The sequence below is a fragment of the Leopardus geoffroyi genome, chromosome B1 (genome assembly GCF_018350155.1).
Source record: "Leopardus geoffroyi isolate Oge1 chromosome B1, O.geoffroyi_Oge1_pat1.0, whole genome shotgun sequence".
Lineage (NCBI taxonomy): Eukaryota > Metazoa > Chordata > Mammalia > Carnivora > Felidae > Leopardus > Leopardus geoffroyi.
Genome location: NC_059327.1, coordinates 6,127,501 through 6,137,234, shown reverse-complemented (window position 1 = coordinate 6,137,234; position 9,734 = coordinate 6,127,501).

Genomic DNA, 9,734 nt, shown 5'->3' with positions numbered 1-9,734 from the left:
AAGTGTCTGACTTCGGCTCAGGTATGATGTCACCACTCATGAATTTGAGCCCCATGTCGGGCTCTGTGCTGACAGCTCAGAGCCTGGATCCTGTTTTAGATTCTTTGTGTCCCTTTCTCTCTGACTCTCCCCCAACTCACACTCTGTGTCTCTCTGTCTCTTAAAAAGAAATAAAAATTAAAAAAAATATATATGTTATTTGCAAATATCTTCTACCATTCATTAGGCTGCCTTTTAGTTTTGTTGATTGTTTCTTTGCTGTACAAATAGCCCTGATAGTCTATGTTTGTTTATGATAGTCTATGTTTCCCTTGCCTCAGGAGACAGATCTAGAAAAAGGGTTCATCTTAATTTTGAACTCCTTCAGCTTCTTGGATTTAGATGTCTCTTTCTCCCAGGTTAGGAAAGTTTCAGCCATTATTTCTTCAAATAATTTTTCTTACCCATCCTGTCTTCTTCTGGGACCCCAAAATGTGAATGTCAGTATGTTTGATATGGTCACATAAGTCCCTTAAATTATTTTCACTACTTTTTTATTTTTAATTTATTTTTAATTTTATTTTGATAGAGACAGAGGCAATGCAAACAGGGGAGAGACAGAGGGAGACAGGGAGAGAGAGACAGACTCCCAAACAGGCTCTGCACTGCCAGATGTGGAGCCTGATGTGGGGCTTGAACCCATGAACTGTGAGATCAAGACTTGAGCCAAAACCAAGAGTTGTGTGCTCAAGTGACTGAGCCGCTCAGGCACCCCTATCTTCACTATTTATTATTTTTTTTGCTTCTCTGATTGGAAGAGTTCTACCACCCTGTCATCAAGTTCACTGATTGTTTCTTTCACTTCATCTAGTCTGTTGCTGAACCCTGTATTTTTCATTTCAGTTACTGTGTCCTTCAGGCCAATGACTTCTATGTGGAACATTCTTACATTTATCTTTATATTGAAACTCTCTCTTGGTACATGAGCTGGGGAAGCATTTTATTTCTAGGTTTAATGAGATATAATTGACATATATCTCTGTATAAGTTTAAGGCATACAGCAAAAGGGCTTGACATATATTGTGAAATAATTATTGCTGTAAGTTTAGTTGGTGTCCATTGTCTCATAAAGATATAATAAAAAGAGGAAATAGATAAAAATATTTCCTTATAATGAGAACTTTAATAATATTTATACATATCATACAACATCTAATATAGTTAACTATAGTCATCATGCTGTACAGTACGTCCTTAGTACTTACATATGTTGTAACTGGAAGTTTGAGCATTTTTGATCACCTTTCTCCTCTTCCCTTCTCCTCAACCCTTACCGTTGTTTACCACAAATATGATTCCTTTTACTATGATTTTTGTATTGTTCTGTTTTGCATTTAATCCCACATATATGTGAGATCATCAAATAGTCTTTTTCTGTCTGACTTCACATAATTCTCTCCAAGTCTGTCCATACTGTTGTCAGTGACAAGATATCCTCATTTTCTATGTTTTGTATGGCTGAGTATTTCATCATCTAACACAAACACACACACACACACACACACACACACGCACACCGTTGTGCATACACACAACAATAGATAATTCTTCATCCATTCATCCATTGATTGGTGGAAACTTAAGCAGTTTCCATGTCTTAGAGACTGTAAATAATCCTGCAATGAACAAGATGGTGCAGATATCCCTCCAAATTAGTGTTTTCATTTCCTTTGGATATCTTCCCAGAAGTGATACTGCTGGGTCATATGGTAGTTCTATTTTTAATTATTTACGTGACCTCCATACTGTTTTCCATAGTGGCTGTACCAGTTTACAGTCCCAGCAATAGTATGAGGTTTCCCTTTTGTCCACATCCTCTCCAGCATGTGTTACATCTTTTAGATGATAGCCATTTTAATAGATGTAAGGTGACATCTCATAGTTTTAGATTTCAATTTCCCTAGTGACTACTGATATTGAACACTTTTTCATGTACCTGTTGGCCATCTCTATGTTGTCTTTGAGAAATGACTATTTAGGTCTTTTGCCCTTTATTAATCAAATTATTTGGGGTTTTGCTATTGAGTTCCATAATTTGGATATTAAGCCCTTATCTCAAATGGTTTGCAAATATTTTTTCCCATTCTATTGATTGTCTTTTCTTTGTTGATTGTTACTTTTGATGTGCAGGAGCTCTTTGGTTTAATGTAGTCCCACTTATCTATATCTGATTTTGTTGGTTGTGCTTTAGTTGTCATACCCAAAAAATCATTGCCAAGACCAATGTCAAGGATATTCTTTCTTATGATGGTTTCAGGTCTTGTATTTAAGTCTCTTATCCATTTAGAGTTAATTTTTGTGAGAATGTAAGATAGGGGTTTGGTTTCATTCTTTTACATGTGAATATGCTATTTTCCCAGAACCATACATTAAAGAGATTATCTCTTTTCTATTGAGTTTTTTTTGGACCACTTGTTGAATATTAGCTAATCATATTTTCTTGGGTTTATTCCTGGGCTTTAGGTTCTATTCCATGGATTTGTTTATCTGTTTTTAAACCAATACCATACTATTTTGATTACTATAGCTTTGTGGTGTAGCTGGAAATCAGACGCTGTAATACCTTTTGCTTTGTTCTTCTTTGTTAGGATTGCTTTGGTTATTCGAATGTTTTATAGTTTCATAGATATTTTAGAAGTTTTTTTTATACTACTCTTTAAGAAAAAGTTCTTGCAACCTTGATAGAGATTGCATTGAATCTGTAGATGGCTTTTAGTAGTATTAACATTTTAACAATTTTAGTTTTCCAATCCAGAAACATAGGATTACATTTTATTTGTGTCTTCTATTTTTTTTATCAATGTCTTGTAGTTTTTAGAATAAAGATCTTTAACATTCCTTGTTAAGATTATTTCCAAATATTTTATAGTTTTCTTGCTGTTATAAATGGAATGTTATCTCTTTTTTCAGATAATTTTTTTTCTTAGTATATAAAAGCATGGCTGAGTTTTATATGTTAATTTTGTGTCCTGCAATTTTACTGATTTTTTTATTCGATGTAATAGTTTCGGGTGGAATTTTGGGGATTTTTCTATATGTAAAATCACGCCATCTGAAATAGAGACAATTTTACTTCTTCCTTTCCTATTTTTATGCCTTTTATTTCCTTTTTCTTTCCTGTCTGTTCTGGCAAGGACTTAAAGTAGTGTGCTGAATGGTGAGAGTGGGTACTTTTGTTCCTGTTCTTGGAGGAAAATCTTTCAGCCCTTCACCACATAGTATGTTATTAGCTGTGGACTTAGCATATATGCCCTGTGTTTTTTGATGCACATTTTTTTCTATACCTAATTTTTAAAGAGTTTTCATCATTAACAGATGCTGAATTTTGTCAAATGCTTTTTCTACATCTATTGAGATTATATATATATATATATATATATATATATTCCTTCAATATAATGTATCACATTGATTGATTTTTGTATGTATGTTGAATTATCCTTGCATACTACATAGAAATCCCAGTTGATCATGGTACATAATCCTTTTAAAGTACTGCTGAATTCCAGACTTCAAGCTATACTACAAAGCTGTAATCATCAAGACAGTATGGTACTGGCACGAGAAAAGACACTCAGATCAATGGAACAGAATAGAGAACCCAGAAATTGACCCACAAACGTATGACCAACTCATCTTTGACAAAGCAGGAAAGAATAGCCAATGGAATAAAGACAGTCTCTTCAGCAAGTGGTGCTGGGAAAACTGGACAGTGACATGCAGAAGAATGAACCTGGAACACTTTCTTCCACCACACACAAAAATAAATTCAAGATGGACGAAAGACCTCAATGTCAGACAGGAAGCCATCAAAATCCTCAAGGAGAAAGCAGGCAAAAACCTCTTTGATCTTGGCCACAGCAACTCCTTACTCAACACGTCTCCGGAGGCAAGGGAAACAAAAGCAAAAATGAACTACTGGGACCTCATCAAAATAAAAAGCTTCTGCACAGCAAAGGAAACAATCAGCAAAACTAAAAGGCAACCGACAGAATGGGAGAAGATATTTGCAAATGACATATCAGATAAAGGGTTAGTATCCAAAATCTACAAAGAACTTATCAAAGTCAACACCGAAACACCAAATAATCCAATGAAGAAATGAGTGAACGACATGAATAGATACTTCTCCAAGAAAGACATCCAGATGGCCAACTGACACATGAAAAAATGCTCCACATCATTCATCATCAGAGAAATAGAAATCAAAACCACAATGAGATACCACCTGACACCTGTCAGAATGGCTAACATCAACAACTCAGGCAACAACAGATGTTGGCGAGGATGCAGAGAAAGAGGATCTCTTTTGCATTGTTGGTGGCAATACAGGCTGGTGCAGCCACTCTGGAAAACAGTATGGAGGTTCTCAAAAAACTAAACTAGAACTACCCTGTGACCCAGCAATGCACTACTAGGCATTTATCCAATACAGGTGTGGTGTTTCGAAGGGACACATGCACCCCCATGTTTAAAGCAGCACTATTGACAATAGCCAAAGTATGGAAAGAGCCCAAATGTCCATCACTGGATGAGTGGATAAAGAAGATGTGGTATATATATACAAGGGAGTATTGCTCAGCAATCAAAAAGAATGAAATCTTGCCATTTGCAACTACGTGGATGGAACTGGAGGGTATTATGCTAAGTGAAATGAGTCAGTCAGAAAAAGACAAAAATCATATGACTTCACTCATATGAGGACTTTAAGAGACAAAACAGATGAACATAAGGGAAGGGAAACAAAATATAAAAACAGGGAGGAGGACAAAACAGAAGAGACCCATAAATATGGAGAACAAACGGAGGGTTGCTGGAGGGGTTGTGGGAGCAGGGATGGGCTAAATGGGTAAGGGGCATTAAGGAATCTACTCCTGAAATCATTGTTACACTATATGCTAACTAATTTGGATGTAAATTTTAAAAAATAAAAAATAAAATAAAAAAAAATAAAGTACTGCTAAATTGAGTATTTTATTGAGAATTTTTGCATCTATGTCCATCAGGATTATTAGTCTATAGTTTCCTTTTTTTTTTTTAATTTTTTTTAATGTTTATTTATTTTTGACAAAGAGAGAGAGACAGAGCATGAACGGGGGAGGGTCAGAGTGAGAGGGAGACACAGAGTCTGAAACAGGCTCCAGACTCTGAGCTGTCAGCACAGAGCCCAACGCGGGGCTCAAACTCACAGACTGCGAGATCATGACCTGAGCCAAAGTCGGAAGCTCAATTGACTGAGCCACCCAGACGCCCCCAATGTAGTTTTATTTCTAATAGAGTTTTTTTCTAGCTTTAATATCAGAGTGCTCTTGGCCTCCTAAAATCACTTTAGCAATGTTCCTTCCTCTTGGAGTTTTTGAAAGAGCTTACGAAACATTGGCTTATACTTCTTTAAATAGTTGTAAAACTTACCAGTGAATCCATCTGCCCCTGGGCTTTTCTGTGTTGGGACATTTTTCATTAATGATTCAATCTCCTTCCCCATAGTTGGTCTTTTCAGACTTTCTATTTCTTCCTTGCTCATTCTTGGTAGTTTGTATATTTCTAAGAATTTTCCCTTTTATTTCTAGATATCCAACTTGTTGCCATTGTTGAAATCAGAAATGAATGAAGACCAATCTTGAAAGTTCCCTGACTATACAAAATGACTTTTGTCATATATAGAAAAATTAATTTAGCTTATTTTGCAAAGCTAACTTAATTTGGAGCACTCCTTGCTTGTGCCTCTGGAAATGATAAGCAAAACTTAAACTCTTTCAATGACTGATATGAGTTAACCACTGAAAATTGAAATATTGTAACCAATCACTATGAAAAACAAAAAATCATTGATTTCTCACTCTATAAACTGCTACGATCAATTTACCAATGAATCTCATTCCGTGTTTTGGTTTGAAAGCTACCACTTTACAAGATGTCTTTTTGGTGTATGCACAATAAATTTTTATTGATGACTACATTAATGATTTCTTGGTTGTACTTGATATTTTGAACTTCTGACAGCATATAGGTGTTCAGAGTACCTTTTAAGGATTATTTTTTGTATTTCATTTATTTCTCCTCTAATCTTTATTATTTCCTTCCTTCTACTATCATTGGTTTCCATTCTTTTTTTTTTTCTAGTTCCCTAAGGTGTAGAGCTAGATTGTTTGAGATTTTTCTTCTTAATGTAGATGTTTATTGCTGTGAACCTCCCTTTTAAAACTGCTTTTGCCATATCCCATAAGTTTTGGTATGCTCTTGTTTTCATTTTTTGTTTGTATCAAGATACTTAATTTCTCCATTAATTTCTTCTTTGATTTATTGATCACAAAAGCACTGGCTCATTTCCATGTATTTATCTATTTTTCATTTTTCTTCTTGTTATTGATTTCTAGTTTCATAGCATTGTGGTCAGAAAAGATACTTAGTACAATTTCAATCTTTAGCTTGTAAGACTTGTTTTGAGCATTAACACATGATCTGTTCTATAAAATGTTCCATGTATAGTTGAGAGGAATATGTATTCTGCTGTTGTCAGAACATTTGTTGCATGTCTCCCAGGTCATTTTGTCTATAGCATGGTTCAAATCAAATATTTCCTTACTGAATATTTATTTAGATCATCCATCTATTGCTGAGAGTGGAATATTAGCCTCTATTATTGTGTTACAACTTATTTCTCTTTTAACCTCTGTTAGTTTTTGCTTTCTGTATTCAGGTGCTCCATTGATGGGCACGCAAATATTTATGGTTGTTATATCTCTTTGATGTTTTGACACCTTTATCATTCTATAATGACCTTGATCATTTTTAGACCTTTATCATTCTATAATGACCTTGATCATTTTTAGTTCAAAGTCTATTTTGTCTGAAATAAGGCTAGCTACCCCTCCCCCCTTTTTTTTATGGTTACCATTTGCTTGAAATACCTTTCACAATCCTTCACTCTGGGTCTATGTGTGTCCTTAAGGTTAAAGTGGATCTCTTTCAGGGAGTATATCCCTTGATCTTTTTATTCAGTCAGCTATTCTTTGTCTTTCAGTGGGAGAATTTTATCTGCTGGTGTTGAAAATACTTATAAGCGAGGACTCATTTTTCCTATTTTGTTAGTTTTCTGGTTGTTTTGTAGGTCCATTGTTCCTTTTGTGTGTGTGTGTGTTGATGTCTTGTGATATCAGCATGCTTTTACTTCATCATGTTCTTTTGTGGCATTAGTATAGAGTTTTCCCTTGTGGTTTCATGAGGACTACATAAAATATCTTAAAATTACAACACTATTTTAAGCTAGTAACAAACTCTAAAAGAATTTCTCTTCATACCTTTTCCTTTCCCTCACATTTTGAATTATCAGTGTCACAGTTTACATATTTTCATATTGTATAACTAATGGCATATTATTGTAGATATGGTTGTTCGACTTCATTTTTTTAAACGTTTAAACCAGAGATGTAAGTAAACTATGCACCACCATTGCCATATACAAAATCCAACTCTGACTATATACTTAGCAGTTTTACACCGCCTTCCTGTCTTTATAATGTTAATTAGCGTCCTTTTATTTACACTCAAAGAATTCCCTTTATCATTTCTGATAAGGCATGTCTAATATGATGAATTCCTTTAATTTTGTTTGTTCAAGCAAGGCTTTACCCCTTCCTCCTATCTGAAACACCACTTCAGTGGGTATAATATTCTTGTAAACATCTTTTTTCCCCCAATATTTTGAATATGTTATTACATTATCTCCTGGCCTGAAAAGTTTCTGTTGAGAAGATTTGCTAGTAGTCACGTGGGGGTTCTTTTGGACGTAACTTACCTATTTTCTCTTTCTGCTTTTTATAATTCTGTGACTAATGTAGGTAAGCAGCCCTCGAATGGGAATTAACAGCTACATGGAGGGCCTGGGAGAAGTCAGCCCAGATGAGGCATGCCTGTGGGGTCCACAGGAACAGGGAGACTTCTCCTCAGCAGTCTCCACAGGCCCAGCTCTGTGTGGCTGCTCTCACCCCCGCGGGAAGATCATAGCATTAATTACTATATCAGAAAAAATGTTTCAAAGGAGTATGATTTTAGACGCACGTGATTTACAATTCTAAAGGACCGAGGGAATACATGAGAGAGTTCCCTCTAAATCTATACTCGGGTTTCCTCCCTCCCAGGGCGCAATGAATGCAACTGATTTCTCGTGTATTGGTCTAGAGGTATTTGATGTCTATATGAGCAACTCTACACAGGTAGCAACCACTCACACTTCGTTTTTTCTTTCTTTTTTTTTTTGTTAGATATAATTAACATACAGAACTGTATGGGAAAGGTGTATGTACAGCATAAAGATTTAAATGTATTATGAAATGATTAGCACATTAAGTTTCGATAAAATCCATCATCTTGTATAAAAACCAAAGGAAAAGAAACGTTCTTTGTGATGAGAATTTTCAGGTTCTACTCTTAGAAACGTTCAAATATACCGTACAGGAGGATTAACTGCAGTTACCATGTGGTATATACATCCCCAGTATTTATTTATCCTGCAATTGATAACTTTACTGTAACCGTGACTACTTTTTTACCACCTTCATCCAGTTCCCTCACCCTCGAACACCCACCTTTGGCAACCACCAATCAGATCTCTTTTTCCTTTTTTTTTTTAAATATGTATCTTTAATGTTTGTTTATTTTGAGAGAAACAGACAGCATGAGCAGGGGAGGGGCAGAGACAGCTGGAGAAAGAGAATCCCAAGCAGACTCCGCACTGTCAGCACAGAGTCTGACGCAGGGCTTGAACTCACATGACCTGAGCTGAAACTGAGAGTTGGACGCTTAACCGACTGAGCCACCCAGGCACCCCTTTTTCTTTTTTTTTTTAATATTAAATATTCACTGTTTTTTATTTATTTTTGACAGAGCATGAGTAGGGGAGGGGCAGAGAGAGAGGGGGACAGAGGATCCAATTTGGGCTGTGCGCTGACAGCAGTGAGCCCGATGCAAGGCTCAAACCCATGAGCTGTGAGATCACGACCTGAGCCGAACTCGGACACTCAACAGACTGAGCCACCCAGGTGCCCCAAACATCCATGATTAAATTTGAGTTTCTTGCATGATGTGTTTTTAACATTTTTAAAATTTATTATTGAAGTGTACAACTGAATATGTCATATTAGTTTCGGGTGTACCACATAGTGATCCCACAACTCTGTCCATTACTTAATGCTCACCACTATAAGTATAGGCATCATCTGTCACCATACAACATTACTACAATTTTATGAAATATTTTCCACATTAATAACATGCAGAGTATTTCTCTACAGCATGAGTTTTCTTGTGCTGAGTAAAGTTAACTCTTTTATAAAATATTACTTATTTCCAGCATAATTAACGTACAGTGTTATATTAGTTAAAGACACAATATCCTGATTCAGTAATTTTATACATTATTCAGTGCTCATACTCTACATTCCCTTTACCTATTTCACCCATCGCCTCAACCACCTCTCCTCTGGTGCCCCCCTCCCCCCAGTTTCTTCTATATATTGAAGAGTCCGGTTTTTTTTTTTGTCTCTTTTTTTTCCTTGGTTCGTTTATTTTGTATCTTAAATGCCACGTGAGTGAAATCATGTGCTATTTATCTTAGGCTGACTGACTTATTTCAGTTAGCATTGTACCCTCTAGATCTACCTAGTTGTTGCAAACGATAAGGCTTCATTTGTTT